The 13,967-nt window shown below is 33.1% G+C and overlaps 2 long non-coding RNA genes across 7 annotated transcripts in view; one reads left to right on the top strand and one right to left on the bottom strand.

Moving 5' to 3' along the window:
• Positions 1-13,967, top strand: part of LOC117121157 — a 69,441-nt gene that overhangs the window by 1,343 nt on the left and 54,131 nt on the right. For all 6 annotated transcript variants that reach the window (XR_004447486.1, XR_004447491.1, XR_004447489.1 and 3 more), the window contains exon 2: positions 10,683-10,829. This is a non-coding gene — a long non-coding RNA (uncharacterized LOC117121157). The remainder of the gene's footprint in view (positions 1-10,682; positions 10,830-13,967) is intronic.
• LOC117121158 lies at positions 750-4,189 on the bottom strand. The gene is made up of 2 exons (XR_004447492.1): positions 3,957-4,189; positions 750-3,160 (listed from the first exon to the last, which is right to left on the bottom strand). It is a non-coding gene; the product is annotated as an uncharacterized LOC117121158 (long non-coding RNA).

The raw sequence follows: 13,967 nt of genomic DNA, 5'->3' as shown, positions 1-13,967 counted from the left end.
ATTTTTTTCTTTTTCTTTCTTTTTTCTTTTTTTGTCTTCCCAAAAGAGGGGGGGGGCCGGGGCCGGGCTGGCCCTCCCCCTAAATCCGCCCCTGAATGAATCAAATAACCAATCACCATTTCTATCAACCATCCAAACTACTATTCAGTCATTCAATCAACCTATCAATCAATCAAACCACAAACCAACCAATCAACTGACTGACCAACAAATTAACTGACCAGCCAGCTACTACCTACAAGTGAACACATGTACACCCAACCAAAATATTTATCTTCATTAAAGTGCCTCTCTCACCAAAATATTTGTACACTAAATCAACCCAAACCACCCAATCAATAAAGCATTCAATTAATCAATCAAATAATCACGCAATCAAACAATCAATTAACTAATCAATTATTCAGTGAATTCAAGACAATATTGTTTTTTTCTATAATATCTATCATGTGAATTAGTTTTTTTTTGTTTTTGTAATGCTACTATGAAAATTTGTTTGATTCAATATGCAAATAATAATATCCCACCATGCTTCTTTTGTATGAAATGTCAAGTAGTTATTTCTGTCTAACTGCGAGTGGTGTGGCTTTGACTAGGGTTGATAGCCCATATGAGCGACAACCAAGGCCGCCTCTCATGATGTAAGATCAGCCTTAATTTAATAAAATTTCCTTTTCATTAGGTTATACAGTATAATTGATTATTAATTATTTAATTAATTTGTGCTGCTTCAATATATACAGTACAAATTTGAAATGGAAACATGTTTAATGATAGCTAATGACAATTAATCGTTATTGGATAAGCAAATATTTTGATGACAGTTCTATTTCTTTTGCTTATCCTCCATAGCCCCTGATGAACAACTTCTATTATTTTGTATTTTTATTTTTTTAATACTCAGAAGTTAAAATAAAATAAGTAAATAGCCTAAAAAAATTAATGATAAAAATGATAAAAATAATGAAAATTATAAAACTAATATTTCTACATTTTTCTTTTTTGTGTTAAACCAGAAATACAGTCAAACTTAACAACACTACACGGATGATCAAATACATGGGATACTGTATTAGCTAAAGATACAATATTATTTTTATTACACTAAATGATATTATGGAAGATGCCTACCTCCTTGTACTCTTAGGAAGACAAAATAATTGACATGGATTGTTGAAAAAACATCCTCCTGAAAGTATCCAATATTTGAAAGGGCAAAAGTTTAGTTTGACAAATAAACATATTAATTTGTCAATTTTCATTCATTATAAGCCCCATATGAGAGTGATAAATAAGTTTTTAAAATAGATACTGTAATTAAATCTTTGTACTTGTATGCATTGCTAGTTACAGTTTTGTTGGGTTTATAGCTAGTGACAACAGGGAGATTTCACAAGCTTACAAAAACGATAATGAATATAAATACATAATTTTCATTATCGTCAATCTCTTTCCTAAAACATTCTTTACTATACCTGTACCAGCTAAATATGATCAGTGATTTATATTAAAAACAGCGATGGCCTACATTGTGAAGATATGCTATGTTCGGGGATGGTTTGATTAAAAGTTTAATGACGTAACAGTATTCGTTATTGTTAACGTGGGCTTGCAAGACCTCCCTAATGACTCGATAGCAAAATTAGTATAAAAAATAGAATATCTGAAAGGCAAAATGTGGGTATTGCAAATGTATGCATATATTATTTCAATTTTGTTTCATTTAAAGCCTGAAATTAATGTGAAAAATATATTTTTTTAATATAAATACTATTATTTAATCTCCATACTGTACCTGGTAAGGTATTTACATTCTTTATGGATTAAGTATTAAACTGTATTATAATTAAGTTATTTGTCTTAATTACAATAAGGTTGCTTTAGCAGTACAGTAGTCTATTGTAGCCACTTAATGTGGGCCTTAGGGCAGATTAACTAATTGGACAACCATGTTGGACTTTTTAGTTTTGAATGTTTCTCTCATTGTTATTGTTAAATACTGTTTTGTGAAGAACAAACTACAAAGACTCTCAAACCTTTACAATTTATGAACTGCTGAGGCTAATGTTTTCAAAGTTAGTAGTACACTTGATTTATCAGAAAATAAATTGTTGTTATAATTGTAATTATTAAATTACTTTTGATCATTAGATTCTGGCTTATAAACCCTTTAAAGATATTCTATTCCCTTTACATTTTGCTATTATGTCTTGCAAAGGGTTGTGACAATCAATCCTTCCAATGATATCCTATACAAGGATTTGCAAGAACCTATGTTTATAAAAATGGTATACAGGTCTTCACTAGAGCATACTTTCATAACTCGCAAAAGACTAATTGTGAAGATGATAAATATTTTGGGAAAATAAAAATATTAATAATAATAGAATGTATTATATAAAGAATGACCTAGCCAGTATCATTAATTAAAATGTACATAGTATCATTATAGTATAATATACATGATTCAAATTCACCGTATATGGTATCGTTAAAATTGACCATACGTGGTACTGTTAAAATTAATCGTACATGGTATTGTTAAAATTCACCATACATGGTATCATTAAAATTCACCATACATAGTATCATTAAAATATACCATGCATGGTAAGTGCATTGTACGGTACAATAATCACTGTGCCATTAAGTGCACCGACTATACTTGGTATCATTAAATAGGCCTTAATTTGTACATGGTATTATTAAATGCGCTATAGATGTTATTCAAATAGACCCTACATACATGGCATCTGTTGCTATCAGTAAAATGCACTATAAAATGATATCATTATTAAAGTGCAGCATTAGGCCTACATGATATCATTAAGAGGGTGTCATTAAGCTATGTGGTGGTGGTGCAGAAGAATCTTGCACAGTATGACAGTAGGCCTAATACTGCGGTTAAACATTTCATAATTTGCAAACTAGTCCCTAGCGACCAAACCGTAGGCCTCATGAAACAGTCTGCAAACCTTGGCTGCGTTAATCAATACCGAACAAAACGAACTCCGTCAACAAGGTCTACAAGTCTTTTCAGGATCACTTAGCTTTTTATGGTCTGGTATTGTTCTCAAGAACACTTTACTAACACATCTGCTGACAGCAATAATAGAACATATTCATCGCACACAATAGCAACCCCAATGAGTTTTTAGACCTGTGTGTAGGAACAATAAGTCGTAATTGCTTATGCAGTATGCTCAATAGATGCATCAATAACTGGTAGATATATGATAGGAAATTAAAATGAAAGATGGAAGATGAAGTCCACAATAAATTACTTTGATTTTGTATAATATGCAATTAAACATTGTGAAATGACTTTCTAATTAAATTTCAATATATTGTTTGCTACATTTTAATTTTAAATAATCTTCCTTAAAAATATGGAATTTGATTAATACAGCTTAGATACTTTATTTTCTAGATATATTAATCTTTATAATTGTTAGAAAAAAGTGATAAGGAAAAAAAAGTTTATTTTTAGTGTAAAAGTCAATTTGAGGATCTCCATTCTGAGATCCTTGCAAAATTTATACAGTGTTCATTGGTTATTTTTTTTATACCTTGTTTAGTAAACATATTTGTTTAAAGATAATCAGAGAAGGGTGGCAAAAAAATAAATATAAAATTTGGTTTTCTTATTTAGCAAATAGTTTTGCCAAAAACAACCAGATGGAGCAAATAAAAATAAAATTACACAGTATACAGTGTTGAATGTAAGCAGTGTAGTAATGGGATAGTTAAATGCTTTAAATTTAATTAATTAATTTTAAATTAGGAAGAAATATACCTATATATATCTTATTTTTGGATACAGGGTGGGTGTAATAAAAATGAAAACAAACTTATTTTTAGAAAAAATTTCCATTTTTTCATGATGGCGGGTACACTAATTGACCAAAAATTAAATTTTATAATCATTTGAAATCATCATTATTGGCGGTACTCACAGTTTCTCCATAATTCATGGTGAGAAGTTGAGGTGTATCTTGAGATATTTGGGCATTCAATTAATTTCTGTCACAACTTTGATGTTTGACGACATAGAAGTGGTTTGGCATGGCGAGAACGGTTGGTCTCCCAACCTCGAGATCGGGGTTTCAATCCCTCACTGCATTTCACTTGTGTCCTTGGGTAAGGCACTTTTTCTGCATTGCTTCTCTCCACCCAGGAGTATGTGGGTAGCTGGTAGGGTTAAATGCCAAAATGCGCTGATGCACAGTAGCTGCTGTAACGGTTTGAAGTACTCCCCCAGGGAGCTTGAGTTTGTGTTCCATAGGCTTTTAATCCAATGATTAGGATAATGATAATGTGAAGTGCATAGAGGGCTTAACAATATGCGCTATAAATCTACCATTATTATTATTATTATTAACTAAATAAAAATAATAAAAAAAGAAAATTCAATTCATAATTGTGGCCAAGACAAGCCAAAGTAGTCACTTGTCGTAAATATAGATTTTTAGTTATTAATACAGGGTTAAAGAGTAAAATAAGAGCTATAAAATGGTAAAAAAATCATTCAAATCAGACATTTCCTTATGAAGTTACCAGTGTTTAAACATACAGCTGTTTAAAGAACATTATATGAAAAATCAGCCTTTAAAGTTTATGATTTCAGGCATTTATCATGCAGAAACTATCATCAAATCCTTAAAAAGTGGGAAAAATAACAGCATAGCATGATGTATAGATATATAAAATTGAGTTTAATGCAATAAAATAGATTTTTAAAAATTTGACATTCCAGAATGTTTTGGCCGTTTTCTCTGAAACACGATTTGCGACGAGTGACTGGTTTGGCTTGTCGTTTGGCACAATTTATTCCTGAAGATGAACTGAGATAGTTCGAAATATAGAATCAATAATGGCTTGTATCACTTTTTTAGGAGTTTGTTTCATAACTATCTTATGTCAAACTTTAGTAAAGCCCATGGATTTTAGGAGATTAAGATTGACTTTTCTTTCTTTGTCAAATTTTAAATATTTGAAACTGGAAATTTTTGGCTGGGCCCCTAAGGACCCGCAGCAGCCACAGCGCCAGTACCGACATGTAGCAGATACAGTGTCGCTTATCCCACCTAATACTCAAGGGTTATTAGGGTTAAGAGCGCAGCTATCAGACTCCAATTCAAACCGGACGCTGGCTGGGTTTGAACCAGGGTCTTTAGCGCAAAAAGCAGCAACTTTACCTCTAATCTTTTTATAAAAATGTTTATAGAATTTAATATGCTTTAAAATAAAAAAATTTAAAAAAAACCATATACCTGTACACAGTATTTTAGATTGAAAAAAACTTAACATAATAGAAAACTTTTTTGTATCTGTATATTACTTCATGTATTGATTTAATCTTGCTAGAAGTTATTGGATTACTATTTAGAAAAATATTTATATAAAGTTTAAGCATAGGATTAGTTCTTGCAAGGTAATATATCATTCTGGATTTTATTTACTGTCAGGCATTGGTCCTTTTCTTTTGATTAATGTTATTTAATATTGCACATTAACTGCAAGGACATCATAACTCTCAAGTAGTTATTTCCGCGCTTTTGATTTCAGTGTAGAATAGCAATATTCAACATAATAGAAGAGAATCGTTTTTTCAGTGCACGTCAGCATTTGGGGGAAAATGTATCAAAACCAGTCAAGATTTATGAAGGATAATTACTTGAAAGCTAATCCGATTCTCATCCTCCATACCTGGTCACCTGCGCGGTGCATTCACGTTTTGTTACCGCGCTTAAGAGTTGATCTCTAGATACAGCGTAGTAGCTGGGAGATCTATACGTCTGGTTGGTTTTCTTTTTCCGGATGGCAGAGAAATCATTCAGTCAGAGGAAGATGTTATCTTTGAGTTTTACACTGGTTGTGAACTTGATTTCTCTAAACAATAGGGATACCTAGCGTGGGTGGCTAGGCAGATGCTAAAACTGGTTAAGCTTCCCTTCATAATAATCCAAAAATCGTGGCTGTGTCTATTTACTTTGCAATTGTCTCTTGTCTGTTTCTGAATCTTGTTTCTTTTGAAATTTAGTAGCTTATTATCATTTAATCATCTTTTCTTTATTGTCGACTATGAAAAGCAATAGAAGGGTTGGTACAATGGCCTAACACCTGCCGGCCGGGTGATAATCATTGTCAAGTCTATTGTATCATTTGCTCACTGTATAAAGGCAGAACAAACAATCAGAACCATTAACTTACTTTTATGACTACACAACACAAATTCACAAGGTTGAACTGAAAATGCTTTGAAATAAAAGCACATTAAAGGAGCAATAGTTTGAAATGTTCGGAAAATCGTATTCTTGTTCAATCGCATCGTATCATCTACCAGGTGATATTTTAGTAGTTTGATTTTTTTGTGTTGGCCTGTCCTTACCTCAATTCCTCAGTCTCCCTGTTACCGGGGAATTTTTAATATCTGTGAAATGGAATCATTTTAATATTAATGGCAAAACCAATAGCACTTGGCTTCGGTATGAACTGTTCAGCTATTGTTCTACAACTCTTTGTATATTTAATTATATTATTTTTACGACACAGCTTGTTTTCATGATTCGGTTGTTTAATCTGCTTCTTGTAATTTGAAAAGTAATTACTGATCATGTTGATAAATTGTGTTTTCTTCTCTCCACTTTGTTATTCCAACATTTAATGGGCTCTCTTTAATTATTTTTGTTCCAATCAAAATGTTCTTTCTTTATAAATCCCAATATTATTAGTTATTATTATTCTGCTCTTCAAGCTAAAAAGATTAATTTTTTATTATTAAAGCTACAGTGTTCTGTCTGTGTTGAATAACAAAATCTTTAAAAATTGGCTATAATCAATTTAAGGATTTCTGTAGTAAAGGGGCTTACATAAATCAGGGAAACAGAATGAATAATCATCTGAGCTAGTGTATATATACAGTACGTGTTTTAGAATTTACAGAGCAGAAACCAAAAAATAAACAGAAATGAAAAAAAAAATGACAAAAATCTAAAGTTTCATGGAAAAGATGAAAGGGTAGAAGTAAAGTATGAATTAAGAATGTGGGTTTGATGTAAAAATAAAAGAAACTTTAATTTGGGTACTCAAAGTACCAATTATGGTCTATTAATTTATTCAAATTTTAAGCACAAGGGCTAAGAATATGCAAGTAATCTTTGTAAAGGTCTGTTCAGACTATAGCATTTTCTTTGACAAAAAACTGTTGAAATCAAATTTGATAGTCTGGCCTGGATTTAAGTGTAAGTGGCTGGCAGTCCTTTTACAAGACAAGTAGGCCTATATACTCAAGATTGTTTGAGTTGGTTTGAGCAAGACTTCAAATTCTGAGTGATTGTCTTCTTTCTACAGTATTGTGGAAAACATTTGTCCCACATGTTGCAAATTTATTGTGAATTTGGCTATAGAATGTGTTCATATTTATGAAAAGCTTGATTGCAATCAACTGAAGTACCTCGGAAATTTTCACAGACTTCAAAATATTATTTTCCATTATCATTAATTCTCATTCTTGGATGTGCTCTTGGGCCTTCGTGGATAAAAATTGAGCTAATTAAAGTATAATATAAGATAATTCTATGTAGGTCATGTCCTCGAAGATGAGAAAATTTAGATGACCAAAACTTTGCCTTGAATGTCCACTCAGATTTTAAGCTGTTGATCTTGAATGCACGCTGGTCAGCTGTGGTGTCCAGCAGACACTTGAACTTGAAGGTCAGTCCAAGGTCAAACACTAAACCCCAGTTATCTCCCAGTAGAACAATAATTCACTTCACAGTAGATAATGGATAGAGGGTTGTGTGATGAATTGACTCTTAATCTAAAGTAACAATCAGTTAAACCATCAAATTAGTTCCAAACGTTATCTTAATGTGTTGCTCTACAGTGTTGTTGTTTATGGATTGTTTAGTACAATAGTAGTGTTATTACTGTCAAGTAGGCCCTATTCTAATTGAACAAAAAAAACCATAAAAAAAGTAATTATTAACGCTTAGGAAGCGGTTTGGCGTATCGGAAACAGTTTGGTTTCCCAACCTCGAGGTCGGGGTTTCAATCCCTCGTTGTGCATTTCGCTTGTGTCCTTGAGCAATTACACTTTATCTGCATTGCTCTCTCCACCCAAGAGTATAAATGGGTACCTGGTGGGGTTGCCTGCTACTGCGCTGTATGAGCAGCAATGCTTAGCATGTGGACCCAATAACCAGGGAAAGGAACTGCGCTTTATAACCGCAAGGAAGAGGTGCATTATAAATGCCCCTACCAGTACCAGGAACCAATCAAACCAAATGTAAAATTTGCAGTAAAGTAATCACAGAGTGCAAACATCAGTTTATGGCCAATATCATGTCATTTATTTTATCCTTGATGTCTACTATCCCAGGTTTCATCGTTTCAAACAAAATTTGCTTCTTTTTTATATGTAACCTGTGGTGAATACGTTCTCTCGCTCTTCTGCTGAAACACATCCACTCCTTCATTTCAATTAGATTATCAGTGGTGGATCTAGGAATTCAAATTCGAGGGAAGGACTTTCACTGATAGAAGAGTCCATAAAATTTATGGCACGTCTAGAGGGCCGGAAATGGCACTCTCAATCTTAAATTTGATTATGTTATATTTTACTCCATTTTTAAAATAATTTTGTAAAATGTAGTGGGGAGTGCGTGCTGGATCGACACCCCCTCCCCTTGAATCTGTCACTCGAGCTTGTTTTCCATAGAATCGCGCACCCTATCAGCGACAGTCGCAGACAATCGTCAGGAAGGTTGATCCTGGCTCTTTGCCGATTGCTTGCAGACGAATTGGGGTACCTTCCTGATGGAGTCAGGGCAGCCAGCAATGCACCCCGATTCATCTGTAACGCAATCGGAGAAGTTGAACCAGGTTCAACCTTCCCTACAACTGTCGACGACTGTCGCCGATAGGGTGAGTCTATGGAAACCGAGCTTCATTCTGATTATTCAACGTAAAAAAGAAGGATTTTTTACAAACTGTTCAGAATTCTGTTGCTTGTATTACTTTCCTCATTGTGATCACATAAAAGCGATTTAAAAATATCCATTGCCTCTCTTTTAAAGGATGTCATGTTTTATAATTAATTTTTCTATTCTATTGAACCCATATAGGTGCCTTTCTACCAATTTCGTTCCTCATCCAAACTTGACAGTTGCCTCTCATGGGTGAAATAAAAGTTGGTGGCACCTTTTAATTAGTGTTCGCCTATTTACTTTCTTTTTACGAAAAATCTAATGAAAAGACTATATTTCAGGAATGTCATAAAGTTGCTTTATTGTCTTCACAATTTTCATCAATGAAAACTACTTTATTTTTTTGAGACTGGCAGAATAATTTGAATCAATTCGTGTACTTGTAAAGCATACAAAGGTAATGAACCCCCTCCCCTTCTTACATACTGCACGTACATATGTGAAAATCTACTGATAATTGTTAATGGTTTTAACAGCATCTTTAACAGACAATCTCTTGTATTGGATAACCGTATGATAATCTTTGTGGTTTTCATCAATTATGAATTAATTATTTCATTACTCTCTTTGTTCCACAAAAACAATAATTAATTTCTTCAAAATGGTATCACTATATAAATATATAATGAATCATCTTATATTAATGAAGCTACCAAACGTCGATGGAGATTTACAGCCTCAGGTTTCGTTTCCAAGTACATTACTCTGTATGGAAATTTAATTTTAATAATGGATCATTTAGGGACTACAGCAAACCATATAGATCATGTGACCTTCAGATTATAATTATCAACAAACAAAAATCAAATAGTCAATCAAAGAACAAAGAATACTGTACTCCTTCAGTAAACATGATAAAGCAAGGATAATATTAAACAAACAACTACAAAGTTGATGTTGAAATATGTATATATATACTTTATATATTCATGAATTTTTATGAATATGTTTCATGTATCTTTTTATGCTTTTTACCTGTTCCATAGTTTTTATTAACTTTTATTGTATTTTTAATGTAATGTAAGGGCCCCAAATGATCAGCTTTGCTAGATGGGCTACCCTACTTAAATATATTTTAATAAATAAATAATTGAAATTTATTTAAACGTTTGAATTGCCATTAATTTTTGGGAGATATTTCAGTGCAATATCAACTTCTATTTGGATCCACCAGAATACTTCATCATTGGTGGCTCTAAGATTTACATTCAGGGAGAAAGGTGCTAAGCTGTCAGAGAGGGTTGTCACACATATTGTTAGAGAAGGCAGCGGTGTTCTGGGACAAAGGCCTAGCAGGGCTCCAAGGGGCTAGGCCTCCTGGAATCCGGAGAAAATGAAAAATATTAAGGAAATTTATAGCTTATATGACTCTGTGGCTGACTTGTTTATGAATTTTGCGTAAGAAATTTATGTGGATGGGGGTAGCAGGGGCTTAAGCCCCTATCAGACAGTTCAAGCCCCCAACCGGGCAGAGCTACTGTAGCACCCCCAAAAATATATCTACTGGCGCCACTGTCCAGGAGCATTGGATACCTGCTATATTTAAAAGCTAATGTTACCTGCTCAGCAACATTTTGGAATATTTTTCCCCCAGGAGCCAAGTATGTGTTCAAGTCTTAATATTATAAACTGAATCAATTATCAGTTAAGTTTCTTTTCACATAAATGAGAACAATATTCTCTATTTTGCAGGATTTGAACCTGGTCCCTGAGATGTAGAGGCAAGGCACCTACCAGTTCTACCAGTACCGGTACCTTACAAACCAGTACCAATCCTACCAGTACCAGTTCTTTCCCACCCAGTACCAGTCATATCAATCTTTACCTACAGTCCATCAGGTATCTGTTTTGTACGTTTGTAAATAATATTACTTAATCTCTCCGACAACCTTTGTCCCACTTGTTAAAATTGCCTAGACCTAGAGATAAATGACTGGAATTGCGAGATAAACAAGAAGTCGAGAGATTAATACTTCAATATTAGATAGAGATAAATTGATTGTATTGTAAGAGATTATTGTTGTACATTAATTGAAATACAAATTATGTGTTGGGCTACCAGCAAATTCATAGTATAAACACAGTTTTTATACCCAAAGAATAATTTAGTTATATAACTATAGTTTTGTGGAAGAAATGGTTTTAAAAATGTTAATGCTCTTAAAAGAAATGATTTTGATGTTCACTTGTGCATAGTAACCATATCATATTGCACTATACAATATTAATAAAATTAACTTAATATTAATATTATTGCTGTTCGTTCATGTTAATTCTTATTATATTGTGATACTGGTTCGTTCTCAAATTGTGTCTGGTTATCTTTAGGATAGTTAGTGGGTTAGTTTTCTTAATTTCTTTTCTATTTTCTTTGAGCACTTTGAGAAGATTTTTATTATTTTTTTAATTTTTTATAAATTTTTTTCTTTTTTAAATTCAAGAAATATTCATTAGTAATATTCCCAATTTAAAATGATAGAGATGGATAGTATAATCTCCAAGCTATTAAAAGTATATTGTTTTGTGTAATATATTTTTTTGACTAAGTAATGTTGAAAACATTGCTGTATTATATTGCAATAACATTATGTTGTGACATAATGTAACCACAACGTTCACAATTTTGGGAATGTTATAACATTAATGTTTTCTGAGTAAGTAATATTCTATTTGACATAAGATAGTATGAAACAAACTCCCAAAACAGTGATAAAGTAAAACGAAGTATCAGTCTATTTAAGGAGTTTGTTTCATACTTTCTTATGTTAAACTTATCAGTGACCCCATAGTTTCTATTCTGTTTATATGCCATAAGTTGTACTTTGTTATCTGTTTTGTTTCATTTATCTATACAGATTTTGAATTTCCAAAATGAAAGTTAAATATAATTACTACTATTCTCACAAAAACATTAGTTCATTATCATAATGTTCCAAAAATGTGCAGCACATTACTGTAATTCAGTGGCATATCTAGGAGTCTTGGGGGTGGGGAAGAGGCTGAAGGGGTGCTCGATGATAGAGGTTGGGGGCTTGATGAGTAAAAAATAAGGTGACTTTTAACTACTTGAACTTGATTTTTTTGATTCGGACAATTTCAATAAGGGGGGAGTGACAACAGGGCGCAAGCTTTTTTGGTGGGGGGGGGGGGGGGCGGGTGTGCGTCCCCTGCAGTACTTGCTAGTATTAGGTACCGAAGACTGGTAGTATGTGCAGATATAAACTCCCTAGTATTGGGATAGCTTGGTACTATACCAATACATATACTATTATACCTAAGTAGGTCAGCTATACTGTATTACTTATCTCTGGTGTAATAACTTAAATGTAGGTTTGTTGGGTGATTAGTAAATGATATCACAAAAATAGTATGCGATAACTAATCACATGGCTTCTATTATAGGAAATCAAATACTGATGGTTGGGATATGCTATTTGTGTACTCTTGGCTGAACTTTCCCCCATTCCTAAGCACTTCATTTCCGACTTACTTTTCTTAACCTGTATAATTTCCCTTTCCCCTGCATCTTCCTATTTTTGTTCCTGTCTTCTTTTTTTTAATTACCCTCCCACCCAACAAGGGATAACTGCTAAGTCCTCCAAATGGAGCTGCCAATTAAAATTATGCTTAATTGGACCAATGACAATGGTATTTGAAGCAAAGCATAACCTCAAACTTATAAACCCCCTTACAATTCTTTTTCATCATACTAAGTTTCCTATTGAATATTAAATTATTACAACTTACAAACGTATACTTTAATTCGCACTCTTTTCTATATTTGATGCGTAAATTTTTAAAAATTGTGAATGTTGGCACCTATAGTCATATGATGGTACTATAATCCATTCAGTGATTGAAATAACCACTGGAATCACCATGCATTCACTCTCTGTTGAATGATCTAAATAAGGCTCTTGAAAACCGGTATTCAATTAGAGATGAAGAAACTCTCCACGAAAAAGATCACAGATCGCAGCTGTTTGTTTCAGATTGCACGCATCTACATGCTGTTTACTCCCTGACCTAGTTCTTCATACGTTCAGAAGCTATTGAAAAATTAACCCCACTAGTTACCTCCCTCTGTTCTGGACACATTCTTCCAATGAACTTCTACCAGTTAATTATCCGTTTTAAGATGCACCCTTGTTTTTTTCTTTTCGCTATCACCTTTAGTTTTTTGTCTTAGATACTGGTGTTTAGACTAAGTCCAGGCATTTGAGAATCTAGGTTATTTATTTAACCCAATTCATAATATATTCAGATGGCCATCTAACTCAGCTGGACGTTCCATCCCATTGACGGCTGGGAATCCATCCACGGACTAATTTAGTGTTAAACGCATTTGTCATGTGACTGATCATGTGACTGCACTATTTCTAATTTTCTGAAACGTACCTGTCAATAATTGGGTTATGAGGTTACTCGTTTGGCGCATCAATGGATAAAATTTCTTTTGAACTGAAAAATCACTTTGAGTATAATGTGATGATATTAATGAGGCTGGGTTTTTTACAGAGGAAAAGCCTGCAAGGCATTGACTGAGAATCAGCTGAACTATGGTTCAACTGACTTCCAACAGTGATGAGAGAAAAACTGTTCAAAAACTGGTCTGCCATTTGACCTTGAATTAACTTTGAATGTATTTCGTCTTTTATATTTATATTTGGTTGCTAAGTTGGCAAAATAACCCCAAGAAGCTTACCATATAAGGCAATTTACATCTTCGAAAATGATTATTTTTTTTAAAGAGAAAAATACATGCAAATATTATAGGTAACAGTTTTATATGAACCAAAGCTACTACATTGTTAAGTACATTAGCTTCTCATTCACTTTATCCTCCTATATTTATAACTGTTGTGTAATGGGACTCTGGTTTTAACAGCTTGTCCTGTCTCTTATACACATCTAGATGTGTATAAGAGACAGCTTCTGGGGATTACAGTGGATATCAGCGCATGCTGTACCACATGT

This window comes from Anneissia japonica, unplaced genomic scaffold (assembly GCF_011630105.1).
Source record: "Anneissia japonica isolate Jap-2015-1 unplaced genomic scaffold, ASM1163010v1 scaffold993_len1110182_cov180, whole genome shotgun sequence".
Lineage (NCBI taxonomy): Eukaryota > Metazoa > Echinodermata > Crinoidea > Comatulida > Comatulidae > Anneissia > Anneissia japonica.
This window is presented reverse-complemented; position numbering and strand designations above follow the sequence as displayed.